Below are 16,461 nucleotides of genomic sequence, written 5' to 3'. Positions count from 1 at the left end.
TAATTATTACATCTAAATCCCCTGGTGGCAACAATGAGGGTCTGGGGAGGTTGGTCTCATGGAACATTGCAGGGTTGCGTTCCAAACAAGACTCTCAGGATTGGGTAAGCTTTGTTAATAGTTTTTTATGTACATGTTTCAGGAGACATGGTTATGTGAACCATCTTTTGTCCAGGGATACCTAAATTATTCTGTGCCTGCATCCAAGGGTGCAAAGGAGAGACCTATGGGTGGCTTAACCATTTGGGTCCGCCAGAGTCTTCCGTTAACTATCAAGGTCATAGATACCAGAAACAGAGACATACAACTCATCAGAGTAGACTCAGGTATTTTGGGTCATCTTGATATCTACAATGTTTATGTTAGGGGTAGCAGGGGTGGGAGGTGAGAGGTTTTAGCGGCCTTGGGTTCCCTCCTTGACACCCATTCCCAAGAAAACAACATTGTGATTGCTGGTGACCTAAACCGAACCTTTGAACCCTTGTCAATCGACGATGATTTCCTTGGGTATGAAGAAGATAGGCAATGGGGAGTCCCTAAATTAGAGTTAAAATCAGTTTCCCGTTGGTCCGAGGATGTCATCTGTCTGAATGCCATTTGTTATGAAAAGGGTCTGCGAGCATTAAATGGGAGGACTCTGAGTGATAAGGTTGGGTCCTGTACATTCGACAATGGGCGGCACAGAAGTAGAATTGATTATGTTTTATGTAGTTTAAAGATATGGTCCCTGGTTTGTGACATGGAGGTCAAATGGCGGATTGAGAGCGACCACAACCCACTGTGTGTAGAGCACAAATGGTGGACTTCTACCAATGTGGTCTCTAACACTGAGGGCGCTCTTCCGTCTCCGATTGTCCCTTCAAATGACATGCGCAGGTTAAGATGGGCTCATGTTGTGACTAACCAACAGGCTATTGCTAGCATTAACTTTGAAGCTGACAAAGCAATATTGGCCATTGAACAAATTAATTTGTCCAATCCAGGCTCAAGCAGTGTAGCTGCAATTCATGATACTCTCTTTTGTGCCATTAAGAACCATTTTGTAAAACCTGTGAGAAGCAAGGAAGAAGGACCCCGTAAGTAGGCAAAATGGTATAATACCCAATGCAGGAAGACCCGTTTAGCGCTAGGAACTGCTATTAAAGGGAGGCAACCTATGGCTATTCGATCTGCCAGAAGGGAATACAAGGATAGTATAATAAAGGTAAAGAAAGCATGCGACGAGCTCCACTGGTTAGAACTAAAAGTAGCAAGCGATAGGAAAGATTCCAGGCATTTTTGGAATATCGTAAAATGGGGCAGAGAGGGACGACCCGAACCTCCCAATAATAATGTGCCAGAAGAGGAGTGGGTCAAATATTTTAAGCCCCAATATGCTGAGACCCACCATGCCACTGTGGTGGTCGACTTAAGTCCTGTTTACTATAAAGATGACTCTTTTAGTACTAAAGAAATAATGACGGCCCTCAACACAGTGCCCAGTGGCAGAGCCCCAGGATTAAACGGTGTTCTAGCTGACATCTTTATTAATGACAAAGAGCGATGGTGCAAGTATATTTATCCCCTTACCAACGCAATCGCTCGGGGCACAACCGTACCAACATCCTGGCAGGGTGCAGTAATATTACCTGTGTTTAAGAAAGGTGACCGATCCCAGCCGGGAAATTACAGGCCCATAAGCCTTATTAACACCATACAAAAGGTAGTTGGTCGTCTAGTTGTAAACAGGCTCCTTGACTGGGCCGAGGAGAACAACGCCCTGTCCCAATTCCAAGCAGGATTTCGAAGGTCTACCAGTACGGTCGATCAGGTGTTCCGCTTCACCTTACTCCAGTGGAGGACTGTGTTGCTGGGAGGGGGCAGCCTGTACGCGGCTTTTGTCGATTTGCGGGCTGCCTTCGACCTAGTACCTAGGTCCAAGCTGTGGCTGGTGTTGAGGAATCAGGGAGTTCCTGAAGAGCTGTTGACAATGATAATGAGGCTCCACGAAGCTAACTTCGCTAAGATCCAGTGGGGGGCCAGGGAATGGTGACGGCAGATTTCCCAGTTGAGCGTGGCGTCAGGCAAGGGTGTTCGATGGCGCCCACACTTTTTACACTATATATCAATGGGGTTGTTGCACGTATGTTGTCTTCGAATGTGGATGCTCCCTCATTAGCTGGCACTAAAATTCCTATTTTGATGTTTGCAGACGACACGTTGATTTTATCTAAGACGCCGAGCGGTCTACAGCGTGCTCTGTCTATTTTTGATTAATTTTGTGGGGAGCATGGTCTAGAAGTTAATGTGACCAAAACAAAACTTATGATTTTTAACCCCCACCGTAGCTTTAAATCCAAGTTAACTATGAATGGTCGTTCTTTAGAGGTAGTGGATGCTTTTACATATCTGGGAATCCATGTATCTAACGATCTCAGATGGTCCCAGCATATAGATATTGCTTCATTAAGGTATAGGCAATTGGCTGGCGCTCTTGGTCTAGAACATAGAAAATCTTTGACTAGACCAATAAAGCCACCATTGCAGGTACATGAAGCTAAGGCTCTCGGCTCTGCACTTTATGGTGCTGAGCTGTGGGGATTTGAGAAGGTAGCAGCACTCCAAACCTCGGAAAACAAGTTTTTCCGGGCCATCACTGGTGTCCCCAAGAGTACCCCACTGGTGCCTCTCAGGTACGATCTGGGCAGAAAAGCGGTGGGAGACTTGGCTTTCTCATTATGCCGAGGGTTTTCTAGATATCATCAAAAGGGATGAGTTCCACAAAATCGGATGGCTTAAAACTCTTAGTCTAACCCTGAGCGAACTTGGTCTTCAGGCACTGTGGGAAGATCCAGCGGGTACCCCCTTCCCAACAAAAAGAATCATAAAAGAAATCTATTGGGAGAAGGTAGCTGTTTGTACCTGGAGTAGTTCTTGTGCAGTGTCCATGGCTGGAGGATTTCTAGAAGCCAAGCTATATCCCTGCCTTGAACCGTACTGGGACGCTATAACAAGACCAGGCGACAGAAAGCTCCTCTTCCAACTAAGAGCAGGAGCGCTCCCACTTAGATAACTGACGGGAAGGTGGGGAGGTGGATTACACGATAGCTGCCCTGCTTGTGGTGCCACCAAAGAAACAGCCGGTCATTTCTTATTTTCTTGTACACCGTACTCTGACCCAAGACGTATTTGGCTAGCGCCAACATGCAAAAATCTAGGTACCACCAGTAGTACTGTTGCCTTACGTATCATTCGCACAAGCACTTTAATGCCTTTAGCGATAGCTACAGCCAAGTACCTTGGATGGGCGTGGTCTATTAGACAGAGACTGATAGCCACTTGATTGTGTTTCTTCTAGTTAGTCGGTCTGCATTTTATACTGTCATGTTTATCTAAAACTTTTTACTCTCACAAATTTTTATACTTGTACCGTTTAAAAAAAAATTTATGCATAGAATTTTACATTGTAAATGCATCTAAATTGTATTTTATTATCAAGTCTTAATTTTAATTGAAAGTCTTATTTTTTAATAGCAACGATTGTAAATGATTGTTAATTTTTGTTCTATGTACTTGCTTTAATGAGTGAACCTCGAATAAAGCATTATTTGACTTGACTTGACTTGTATTTTGAAAGTAAATTACTTTTGCTTTTTGAAAGATAACAGTGACTTGACATTGACTCAGTAATCCCGTCTGCCATGGATCGCGAGAAGAAGTTGCTCCAGGAGTATATAAAATTAACATATTTACTCTGAAATTTGAGTAGTTAAACGTGTTGTCTTTAAGTTTCAAGACCTCTCCCAGTGGGTGGGGGCGGGTGTTTTGGGACAGGTACTGCCTGGAAAGGTGGTTCGTTCCATCGACATACCAGTGAATTTGTGGCTTTCCCCATATTTTCTTTCTCCAAACTCCAGGACAGACACACCCAAGCATCGACTCCTGGTCAAGGTCTGGTGTAAATCAGTGATTGACGTGAGAATGAGAGTAAAGTACTACAAAATAACGGTTCGTAGAAGCAAATCCACGGTGCCCCGAGAGCATGGCCCGAGCAGGTGACCGCGGGAAGGGCTTCAAGGCGCTGGCCAAAAGGCTAACTTTTCCTTATCAGCGTTTTCTGTCAAACTTTTGGGTTCATTAATAAAACGTCATAAAATGTATACATTAATGTCAAAAACTAGTAGGGCGGAGGTCAAAAAGAACTTTAAGATAACACTGGTATATTCTTTTTAGAAACGGATTTATAAATAGAACGGCTGCTCTGGCGCCCCAGGTCCTGCCGAAAGGCACAATAAGCCGTATCACTCAAGGCTTTTTTGTCTGATAAAGGGCGTCTTTTCGGGTCTGTGCCCCAGCCCTACAGGCTTTTCCCTGTCCTCAGACAAAACCAGGAAGACGTGCACACTCCGGCTGTAGAGCCCGTCCCTGCCCAAGGTTGACGGTAGTCCTCGGCGCTGGCTGGATAAGGGGCGAGACGGACAAGCTCCTGGAATCAGACACTTAAAATGAAGAGATGTGAGCTGGCGTCTAAGCAGCCCCTGGGGCGTGGCGCAGGGGGCCCAAGCCCCTCAGAAGGGCCCCATTCCTCACAACCAATGTATATTTGGGGAATATGGGAGACTCAGGGGTCCCTCTTCACATTCTGTATGGGGGCCCCATCATTTAACGTTACTCCACTGGGTTGACCGTGGCACCCTGAGGCTTGCTGTTTCTAAAAGGGCACTGGCGTTTGACCCAACAAACGCCCGCTCTGCGCCAATCACCCAATTTTCCATGCGGCTTAAACTTAAAATAAGCGGACTGAAAAAAGCCCAGGAAATCACAGCAGTCACCTGGCCCACATGTCACGAGGATGAGCTTCAGACGGTGTTAGCACCTCAAGGCCCAAACACATATTGAAAACAGAGGAACTACAAGTCCCAGCATGTCTAGCGGTCTTGGCTAAAACCACAGAGCTGGCTGCAGATCACAGCAGTGATACCAGTGCCATCAAGTGCTCTTCCAGTCACCAGCAGCATCAGTCATCTGGTCTCAGCAGCACACCTCATTCAATATGTTCATAAACAAAGCAACTCGTGTCAGAGGGGCTCAAGATACAATACAAATGGTATTTGCGAAGTGCTCGGAGGCGCTCTGTGATCCGAGCAGCGCTACCTGGAATATCTTAAGAAAAGAAACAACCAGGGGCAGGTATGTCTGCGGAATTTGTATAGTGGAAACCTAGCCAAGGTTAGCTTAGAGCTGCACAAGGTCACAGGCAAGGATACAGGCAACAAAGGATTGAGAGGTGGCTGATCTGTGGACGGTTATAAGGGGCTGATGGGTTTCTGGCTTGTGGGCTGTTACAAGTCACAGAGATGTAGCTGGTCTGAGGGCTGTTACACGTGATTGAGAGGTAGATGGTCTGTGCGCTGTATCAAGTGATTGAGAGGTAGCTGGTTTGTGGAATTGTACTACACCGTGATGTAGTGCCTAGTAACCTGTGCTCCCTGTGCCTCTTGCAGCGCTGCTGGGAGGTGGAGCTCTGGCCCTGGGCACAGACTGCTCCATTCCAGCTGGCCTGGTGAGATCAAGGCCTTGACACTGTTAAAGGGGTGGGCAGTAATTAACCCACCCTTCAAGCAAACAGAGGAGCTCGCTTACATGCCATGCATAGCTGCTGGCAGGCCGCTCCCTCGGCTCACACAGGTTGCAGCTGCAACCGAAAGGAAAACTCGCCCAGGACAGATTTCACCTGCGGGTTTACCCTGGCTGTGTGAGAGTCCGATTCCCTGCACCATAACCCTGGCTTGCTCATGTTTCATTCAAGCTTTATCACCGTCGCGGCTGAGAAGGCCGGTGTTGTAGGCCACACTCCCAGCCAGCCCTAGCTCTCTGGCTAACTGCCCTTTGCATGCTGGGACTTCAGCCCCTACTTTGAGCCGCAAAGGGTAAACTACATGTCCCATAACATGGACCACGAGAATGATGCGGTTGTGTCATTTTGGTGTTGCCGCATTTGCCAGATAACCCATCATCTGCTACATAATTTGTAGATTCTAACACAAAAAAATGGTTTCTATCTCAAACGGTTCAACGATTGCTAAATCACAGCGACATGTGTTGCTCTGTAGTGGAGGGCCCTTGGCAAAGGTTGCCTTCTCACCTTTCTGCTGCTTTTTACAATATTTGGGTGTTTATTTGGTACTAATGAGGTGCAACCTATACACAGACCATGTTAGCAAGTGTAACAAGCATTTGCAATGCAATAGGGCTCGCATTTACACGAGTTTGAGCTATTGACATTGCAAATAACAATCAGCTAGATTCCTCAAAGAAAATGGGCTCGCAAAGGGCCAGGGTCTGAGAATCTGGCCCTTTGCGAGCGCAATTTTTGCATTTGGGATTCATCATCCAAAATGCAGAAATCGCTAATTGCGAAATCGCTAAATTGCGAGGAATTGCATTTAAGGAATCTCTATTTGAGATTCCTTAAATGCAATTCATTAACCATTTTTAAATTGCGAATTCGCTATTTTTGGCCGCTATTTACCGCAAAGTCAGACATCGTGGTAAATTGCGAAAACTTAGAAAAATGCACTTTAGTGCATTTTTCTAAGTTGGATGTTACACACACACACGTCCTTTGGACATGTGTGTGCGCAACACCAGTCTACATTGACATTTCAGGGGTGCTACAGGGTGTCCTTTGGACACCCCTGGCACCCTTGAAATCGCAACCTTATTTGCGATTAGCAAATTGCTAGCAAATAAGGAGGCTGTAGGAATCGCAATTTATTTTGTGATTTCTACATGAATCCCGATTTGCAAGTCCTTAATAGCGATTCCTTAATAATCGCTATTAAGGACTCGCAAATTGGGACATTGATGAATCTGGCCAAATGACTTTTATTTTTAACATAAATAAAATGCATTGCCATTTACAATGCCAATAGCTCAAACTTGTGTAAATGCGAGACCTGTTGCATTGCAAATGCTTGTTCATTGTGAAACTTTGATGATGATAGAATCCCTATCATGTTATTTCCATCCCAGAAGAAGTCGAGGGGTAATCCCCGAGAGACGAAACACGTGTTTCTGGATGTTTTTTGTTTGAATAAAAGACAACAAGGAACAATATTCAAACATTTCTTTTCGTTTGCTCTGATTCTAGAATGAACTCTCATTTGGACACTTAAGCGTGTGCATGGGACATGTTATTGCAGCAAAACTTGTTGTCCCACTGACCTGTTCCATTGGAAGTTAGTGCCTGATACCAAGCGCATATTGTGCGCATCCTGCTCTAAACCTCCCCAGGGATTAATGCTATTCACGCGCTGTACAGAGGACACATCGCAGACTTTCTGCTCTATACCTCATTAGAAGAGTACTGGTGCTCTGTGCAGTGAACACTAAAACTTAATAAATAAAATAAATAAAGTAAATGGATGTTAGTGCTGCAAACAAACTAGTACAGTGGGCCTCCAGCTCCAACCTTGCTCCTCACTTGAACCAAAAACGTTTTTGGTTTTGGGGCTCTTCACTACCGGAGTACTGTAGGTCTTGCCTGCACCGTACTCGGGGTGAATCGTTTTGGTGCTATGCACAACACACATACTGTGTGCATTCCACCTTCCTCTAACTAGAAGTGAAACCTTCCGACCCTTAGTGCACCCTAAAATATGCATGCTAAAGCCATACCATAGATAAATGCTATTGGTGGGCCCGAAAACCTGCACACTCTTGGCTTTCTGCCCTACAGTTTACAAGCATTGAACGCTAATGGGGTATTGTTTCAGGGTACAACCTGCATGCTGTAGTTATTGCCCTACACCGTACTGGAAGTGAGTGCTAAGTACTGGTGCACTGTGCAGTGCACAGTAGGCCTTTTGCCTTTTGCTTTACACTTTACCACGATTGAATGCTAATAGATGGTGGTTCACTTGGCCTGGCTCATAGAGGGCCTTGTGCGTTACCAAGAGTGAATGCTGGTGAACAGACGGTGCACTGTGGGCCTTTTGTCCTATGTTTTACGTGAAGCCGTTGATACTCATGCACTGTAAATGAGTATCACTATGAGTCTTCTGCCGTACGCCTTACTAGGGGTGAATGCCATTGGATATTGGTGCACCATACTGCCAGCGCACTGAGCTTTATGACCTACGCCTTACTAGGAGTGAATGATATTGGTGCACCATACTGCCAGCGCACTGACCTTTATGACCTACGCCTTACTAGGAGTGAATGATATTGGTGCACCATACAGCCAGCGCACTGAGCTTTATGACCTACGCCTTACTAGGAGTGAATGATATTGGTGCACCATACAGCCAGCGCACTGAGCTTTATGACCTACGCCTTACTAGGAGTGAATGATATTGGTGCACCATACAGCCAGCGCACTGAGCTTTATGACCTACGCCTTACTAGGAGTGAATGATATTGGTGCACCATACAGCCAGCGCACTGAGCTTTATGACCTACGCCTTACTAGGAGTGAATGATATTGGTGCACCATACAGCCAGCGCACTGAGCTTTATGACCTACGCCTTACTAGGAGTGAATGATATTGGTGCACCATACAGCTAGCGCACTGAGCTTTATGACCTACGCCTTACTAGGAGTGAATGATATTGGTGCACCATACAGCCAGCGCACTGAGCTTTATGACCTACGCCTTACTAGGAGTGAATGATATTGGTGCACCATACAGCCAGCGCACTGAGCTTTATGACCTACGCCTTACTAGGAGTGAATGATATTGGTGCACCATACTGCCAGCGCACTGAGCTTTATGACCTACGCCTTACTAGGAGTGAATGATATTGGTGCACCATACAGCCAGCGCACTGAGCTTTATGACCTACGCCTTACTAGGAGTGAATGATATTGGTGCACCATACAGCCAGCGCACTGAGCTTTATGACCTACGCCTTACTAGGAGTGAATGATATTGGTGCACCATACAGCCAGCGCACTGAGCTTTATGACCTACGCCTTACTAGGAGTGAATGATATTGGTGCACCATACTGCCAGCGCACTGAGCTTTATGACCTACGCCTTACTAGGAGTGAATGATATTGGTGCACCATACTGCCAGCGCACTGAGCTTTATGACCTACGCCTTACAAGGAGTGAATGATATTGGTGCACCATACTGCCAGCGCACTGAGCTTTATGACCTACGCCTTACTAGGAGTGAATGATATTGGTGCACCATACAGCCAGCGCACTGAGCTTTATGACCTACGCCTTAATTGGAGTGAATGATATTGGTGCACCATACAGCCAGCGCATTGAGCTTTATGACCTACGCCTTACTAGGAGTGAATGATATTGGTGCACCATACAGCCAGCGCACTGAGCTTTATGACCTACGCCTTACAAGGAGTGAATGATATTGGTGCACCATACTGCCAGCGCACTGAGCTTTATGACCTACGCCTTACTAGGAGGGAATGATATTGGTGCACCATACAGCCAGCGCACTGTGAGCTTTATGACCTACGCCTTACAAGGAGCGAATGATATTGGTGCACCATACAGCCAGCGCATTGAGCTTTATGACCTACGCCTTACTAGGAGTGAATGATATTGGTGCACCATACAGCCAGCGCACTGAGCTTTATGACCTACGCCTTACAAGGAGTGAATGATATTGGTGCACCATACAGCCAGCGCACTGAGCTTTATGACCTACGCCTTACAAGGAGTGAATGATATTGGTGCACCATACTGCCAGCGCACTGAGCTTTATGACCTACGCCTTACTAGGAGTGAATGATATTGGTGCACCATACAGCCAGCGCACTGAGCTTTATGACCTACGCCTTACTAGGAGTGAATGATATTGGTGCACCATACAGCCAGCGCACTGAGCTTTATGACCTACGCCTTACAAGGAGTGAATGATATTGGTGCACCATACAGCCAGCGCACTGAGCTTTATGACCTACGCCTTACAAGGAGTGAATGATATTGGTGCACCATACAGCCAGCGCACTGACCTTTATGACCTACGCCTTACTAGGAGTGAATGATATTGGTGCACCATACAGCCAGCGCACTGAGCTTTATGACCTACGCCTTACTAGGAGTGAATGATATTGGTGCACCATACTGCCAGCGCACTGAGCTTTATGACCTACGCCTTACTAGGAGTGAATGATATTGGTGCACCATACAGCCAGCGCACTGAGCTTTATGACCTACGCCTTACAAGGAGTGAATGATACTGGTGCACCATACAGCCAGCGCACTGAGCTTTATGACCTACGCCTTACTAGGAGTGAATGATATTAGTGCACCATACAGCCAGCGCATTGAGCTTTATGACCTACGCCTTACTAGGAGTGAATGATATTGGTGCACCATACTGCCAGCGCACTGAGCTTTATGACCTACGCCTTACTAGGAGTGAATGATATTGGTGCACCATACTGCCAGCGCACTGAGCTTTATGACCTACGCCTTACTAGGAGTGAATGATATTGGTGCACCATACAGCCAGCGCACTGAGCTTTATGACCTACGCCTTACTAGGAGTGAATGATATTGGTGTACCATACAGCCAGCGCACTGAGCTTTATGACCTACGCCTTACTAGGAGTGAATGATATTGGTGCACCATACTGCCAGCGCACTGAGCTTTATGACCTACGCCTTACTAGGAGTGAATGATATTGGTGCACCATACTGCCAGCGCACTGAGCTTTATGACCTACGCCTTACAAGGAGTGAATGATATTGGTGCACCATACTGCCAGCGCACTGAGCTTTATGACCTACGCCTTACTAGGAGTGAATGATATTGGTGCACCATACAGGCAGCGCACTGAGCTTTATGACCTACGCCTTATTTGGAGTGAATGATATTGGTGCACCATACAGCCAGCGCACTGAGCTTTATGACCTACGCCTTACTAGGAGTGAATGATATTGGTGCACCATACTGCCAGCGCACTGAGCTTTATGACCTACGCCTTACAAGGAGTGAATGATATTGGTGCACCATACTGCCAGCGCACTGAGCTTTATGACCTACGCCTTACAAGGAGTGAATGATATTGGTGCACCATACAGCTAGCGCATTGAGCTTTATGACCTACGCCTTACAAGGAGTGAATGATATTGGTGCACCATACTGCCAGCGCACTGAGCTTTATGACCTACGCCTTACTAGGAGTGAATGATATTGGTGCACCATACAGCCAGCGCACTGAGCTTTATGACCTACGCCTTACAAGGAGTGAATGATACTGGTGCACCATACAGCCAGCGCACTGAGCTTTATGACCTACGCCTTACTAGGAGTGAATGATATTGGTGCACCATACAGCCAGCGCATTGAGCTTTATGACCTACGCCTTACTAGGAGTGAATGATATTGGTGCACCATACTGCCAGCGCACTGAGCTTTATGACCTACGCCTTACTAGGAGTGAATGATATTGGTGCACCATACTGCCAGCGCACTGAGCTTTATGACCTACGCCTTACTAGGAGTGAATGATATTGGTGCACCATACAGCCAGCGCACTGAGCTTTATGACCTACGCCTTACTAGGAGTGAATGATATTGGTGTACCATACAGCCAGCGCACTGAGCTTTATGACCTACGCCTTACTAGGAGTGAATGATATTGGTGCACCATACTGCCAGCGCACTGAGCTTTATGACCTACGCCTTACTAGGAGTGAATGATATTGGTGCACCATACTGCCAGCGCACTGAGCTTTATGACCTACGCCTTACAAGGAGTGAATGATATTGGTGCACCATACTGCCAGCGCACTGAGCTTTATGACCTACGCCTTACTAGGAGTGAATGATATTGGTGCACCATACAGGCAGCGCACTGAGCTTTATGACCTACGCCTTATTTGGAGTGAATGATATTGGTGCACCATACAGCTAGCGCATTGAGCTTTATGACCTACGCCTTACAAGGAGTGAATGATATTGGTGCACCATACTGCCAGCGCACTGAGCTTTATGACCTACGCCTTACTAGGAGTGAATGATATTGGTGCACCATACAGCCAGCGCACTGAGCTTTATGACCTACGCCTTACAAGGAGTGAATGATATTGGTGCACCATACAGCCAGCGCACTGAGCTTTACGACCTACGCCTTACTAGGAGTGAATGATATTGGTGCACCATACAGCCAGCGCACTGAGCTTCACGACCTACGCCTTACTAGGAGTGAATGATATTGGTGCACCATACAGCCAGCGCACTGAGCTTTATGACCTACGCCTTACAAGGAGTGAATGATATTGGTGCACCATACAGCCAGCGCACTGACCTTTATGACCTACGCCTTACAAGGAGTGAATGATATTGGTGCACCATACAGCCAGCGCACTGAGCTTTATGACCTACGCCTTACTAGGAGTGAATGATATTGGTGCACCATACAGCCAGCGCACTGAGCTTTATGACCTACGCCTTACTAGGAGTGAATGATATTGGTGCACCATACAGCCAGCGCACTGAGCTTTATGACCTACGCCTTACTAGGAGCGAATGATATTGGTGCACCATACAGCCAGCGCATTGAGCTTTATGACCTACGCCTTACTAGGAGTGAATGATATTGGTGCACCATACAGCCAGCGCATTGAGCTTTATGACCTACGCCTTACTAGGAGTGAATGATATTGGTGCACCATACAGCCAGCGCATTGAGCTTTATGACCTACGCCTTACTAGGAGTGAATGATATTGGTGCACCATACTGCCAGCGCACTGAGCTTTATGACCTACGCCTTACTAGGAGTGAATGATATTGGTGCACCATACAGCCAGCGCACTGAGCTTCATGACCTACGCCTTACTAGGAGTGAATGATATTGGTGCACCATACAGCCAGCGCACTGAGCTTCATGACCTACGCCTTACGAGGAGTGAATGATATTGGTGCACCATACTGCCAGCGCACTGAGCTTTATGACCTACGCCTTACTAGGAGTGAATGATATTGGTGCACCATACTGCCAGCGCATTGAGCTTTATGACCTACGCCTTACTAGGAGTGAATGATATTGGTGCACCATACAGCCAGCGCACTGAGCTTTATGACCTACGCCTTACTAGGAGTGAATGATATTGGTGCACCATACAGCCAGCGCACTGAGCTTTATGACCTACGCCTTACTAGGAGTGAATGATATTGGTGCACCATACTACCAGCGCACTGAGCTTTATGACCTACGCCTTACAAGGAGTGAATGATATTGGTGCACCATACTGCCAGCGCACTGAGCTTTATGACCTACGCCTTACAAGGAGTGAATGATATTGGTGCACCATACTGCCAGCGCACTGAGCTTTATGACCTACGCCTTACTAGGAGTGAATGATATTGGTGCACCATACAGCCAGCGCACTGAGCTTTATGACCTACGCCTTACAAGGAGTGAATGATATTGGTGCACCATACAGCCAGCGCACTGAGCTTTACGACCTACGCCTTACTAGGAGTGAATGATATTGGTGCACCATACAGCCAGCGCACTGAGCTTCACGACCTACGCCTTACTAGGAGTGAATGATATTGGTGCACCATACAGCCAGCGCACTGAGCTTCATGACCTACGCCTTACAAGGAGTGAATGATATTGGTGCACCATACAGCCAGCGCACTGACCTTTATGACCTACGCCTTACAAGGAGTGAATGATATTGGTGCACCATACAGCCAGCGCACTGAGCTTTATGACCTACGCCTTACAAGGAGTGAATGATATTGGTGCACCATACAGCCAGCGCACTGAGCTTTATGACCTACGCCTTACTAGGAGTGAATGATATTGGTGCACCATACAGCCAGCGCACTGAGCTTTATGACCTACGCCTTACTAGGAGCGAATGATATTGGTGCACCATACTGCCAGCGCACTGAGCTTTATGACCTACGCCTTACTAGGAGCGAATGATATTGGTGCACCATACAGCCAGCGCACTGAGCTTTATGACCTACGCCTTACAAGGAGTGAATGATATTGGTGCACCATACAGCCAGCGCACTGAGCTTTATGACCTACGCCTTACAAGGAGTGAATGATATTGGTGCACCATACAGCCAGCGCACTGAGCTTTATGACCTACGCCTTACAAGGAGTGAATGATATTGGTGCACCATACAGCCAGCGCACTGAGCTTTATGACCTACGCCTTACAAGGAGTGAATGATATTGGTGCACCATACTGCCAGCGCACTGAGCTTTATGACCTACGCCTTACAAGGAGTGAATAATATTGGTGCACCATACAGCCAGCGCACTGAGCTTTATGACCTACGCCTTACAAGGAGTGAATGATATTGGTGCACCATACAGCCAGCGCACTGAGCTTTATGACCTACGCCTTACAAGGAGTGAATGATATTGGTGCACCATACTGCCAGCGCACTGAGCTTTATGACCTACGCCTTACTAGGAGTGAATGATATTGGTGCACCATACAGCCAGCGCACTGAGCTTTATGACCTACGCCTTACTAGGAGTGAATGATATTGGTGCACCATACAGCCAGCGCACTGAGCTTTATGACCTACGCCTTACAAGGAGTGAATGATATTGGTGCACTGTACAACCAGAGCACTGGTGGCCTATTGCCCCTCCCCTTACTAGGAGTGAATGATATTGGTGCACCATACAGCCAGCGCACTGAGCTTTATGACCTACGCCTTACTAGGAGTGAATGATATTGGTGCACCATACAGCCAGCGCACTGAGCTTTATGACCTACGCCTTACTAGGAGTGAATGATATTGGTGCACCATACAGCCAGCACACTGAGCTTTATGACCTACGCCTTACTCGAAGCGAATGATATCGGAGAATGGTGCGCTGTACAACCAGAGCACTGGTGGCCTATTGCCCCTCCCCTTACTAGGAGTGAATGATACTGGTGCACCTCTCTGCCAGTGCACTGAGGGCCTTCTACTCTTGCCTTACAAGGAGTGAATGCGATTGGTGCAGCCAACACCTAATGTCCTGTGGGCCTTCTGCCCAACACCCTAATAGGAGTGAATGCTATTGGACAATGATACACCGTACAGCCCTCTGTTTTACACCTTACTAAGAGTGAATGCTGTTAATAGTGCTGCGCTGCAAAGCTTTCCCACAGGGGTATTCTACCCGACGACATATTAGGACTGAATGCTTTACCGATCTGTTTTCTCAAGTGCCTTTACAATATGTTGCCTGCTTCTTGTCCTCAGCTCACCTCACGTGTTACAGTCCTTCTCGACTCAAGATCATCCTTCCACTGGCCGGATTTAGAAAGATTCTTGGAGCAGCGCCGAGTAGTCCACCCGAATACTTTTAACATGGTTGTGTGAATCCTTGTAGAACAGGCTGGCCTCTAGTGTCAATGTGGCCTGTTCGCAGTAGGTAGCGTTCAACTTTGTTTATTGCTGAACACTTAATCGTTTCCCAGAATCATTGTGCCTCATTACTTTTCAGTGCTTTTTATAACCATGCTTTAGTGTACCAAAGCAGGAGGGAGTCCTGCGTGCTTATACATAAGAAAGGACAACCTACTGTTATATGGCGCCTGGGGACATTGTCGACATTGCTAAGTTAGCATGAGCTTCGCTGCCATAATGCTGCTTTTGCTCACGTTACTACATGACTTTGTTTTTGCAAGACTCCGTTTGTGCCTTTCACATTAGAATGGGCTGCTTTTGCGCTCTCTGCTGCGTGCCTGGAGTTTAGTCTGAACACGATGTGCAGGTTGATCAACAATGCCCCTTGTTATTCTGTTCCTGTCAGTCCCTAGCACCTAGACAAAACATGCTTCACACAGCTGCAGTATTGAAACCTTGTGCTTTGCTATTACGTTGAAGCATGTTGTTTTAACTCGCTTGGAGAAAGCCGTTCCATGGGGAAGAGCTCTGCTGTTCCTATGATGTAAATCCTACATCCAGGCTTTAAGGTATGGGGTCTGCTGTCAAAAGCCCAGAGATTGTCCTTTATATAAATTAACTTCTTCTAGACAAGGGGAGGGTGGTCTGGCCTAAATGCCCTAGTTGCCACAGTCTTTATAAAATGACTTCTCCCTTTGTATTCTATGGATTTGTAGCAATGCTACCTGTGCTGAGTTTATGCATTTTGCTGCTAGTAGTGGCTCATATACTGTATTGTAGAGCACGATAGTTAAAATAAACATTTTTAACTATTTAATTGACTCTGCCTATTCTCATTGTGGACAAGTACAAGTGAGTGACTGAAAGAGTATGACTTGCTCCCGCGATTCTTGAGAGAGTCGGCAATGTTGTGTTCTGGGATGTCTAATCATTTGTAGCTCTGATATTTGTAGGTGAACGAATGAGACACTATAGCTAGTCGGTTTGCGATTTTAGGTACTAATGTGGTAGGTTGGTGCACCTCTATTCACTGAGGTCCTGTTTTCCTGCGCATAGTTCTGTGTATGTGCAGAATCCCTGCAACACTACTTGGTATATCTAAACAGATTTCTATTTTTCAA

The 16,461-nt window shown here is 46.6% G+C and overlaps 1 protein-coding gene across 1 annotated transcript in view; it reads left to right on the top strand.

The window, feature by feature from the left end:
• Nucleotides 1-16,157, top strand: part of LOC147673019 (RNA-binding protein 3-like) — a 53,515-nt gene extending 37,358 nt beyond the window's left edge. The window contains exon 7 of the mRNA XM_086946688.1: nucleotides 15,194-16,157. The gene's annotated coding sequence lies outside the window, so the exon portion shown is untranslated. The remainder of the gene's footprint in view (nucleotides 1-15,193) is intronic.
• The last annotated feature ends 304 nt before the right edge of the window (nucleotides 16,158-16,461 follow it).

This window comes from Lissotriton vulgaris, chromosome 12 (assembly GCF_964263255.1).
Source record: "Lissotriton vulgaris chromosome 12, aLisVul1.2, whole genome shotgun sequence".
NCBI lineage: Eukaryota > Metazoa > Chordata > Amphibia > Caudata > Salamandridae > Lissotriton > Lissotriton vulgaris.
Note: the sequence above shows the minus strand (reverse complement) of the source record. Positions and strands in the feature narration are given on the sequence as shown.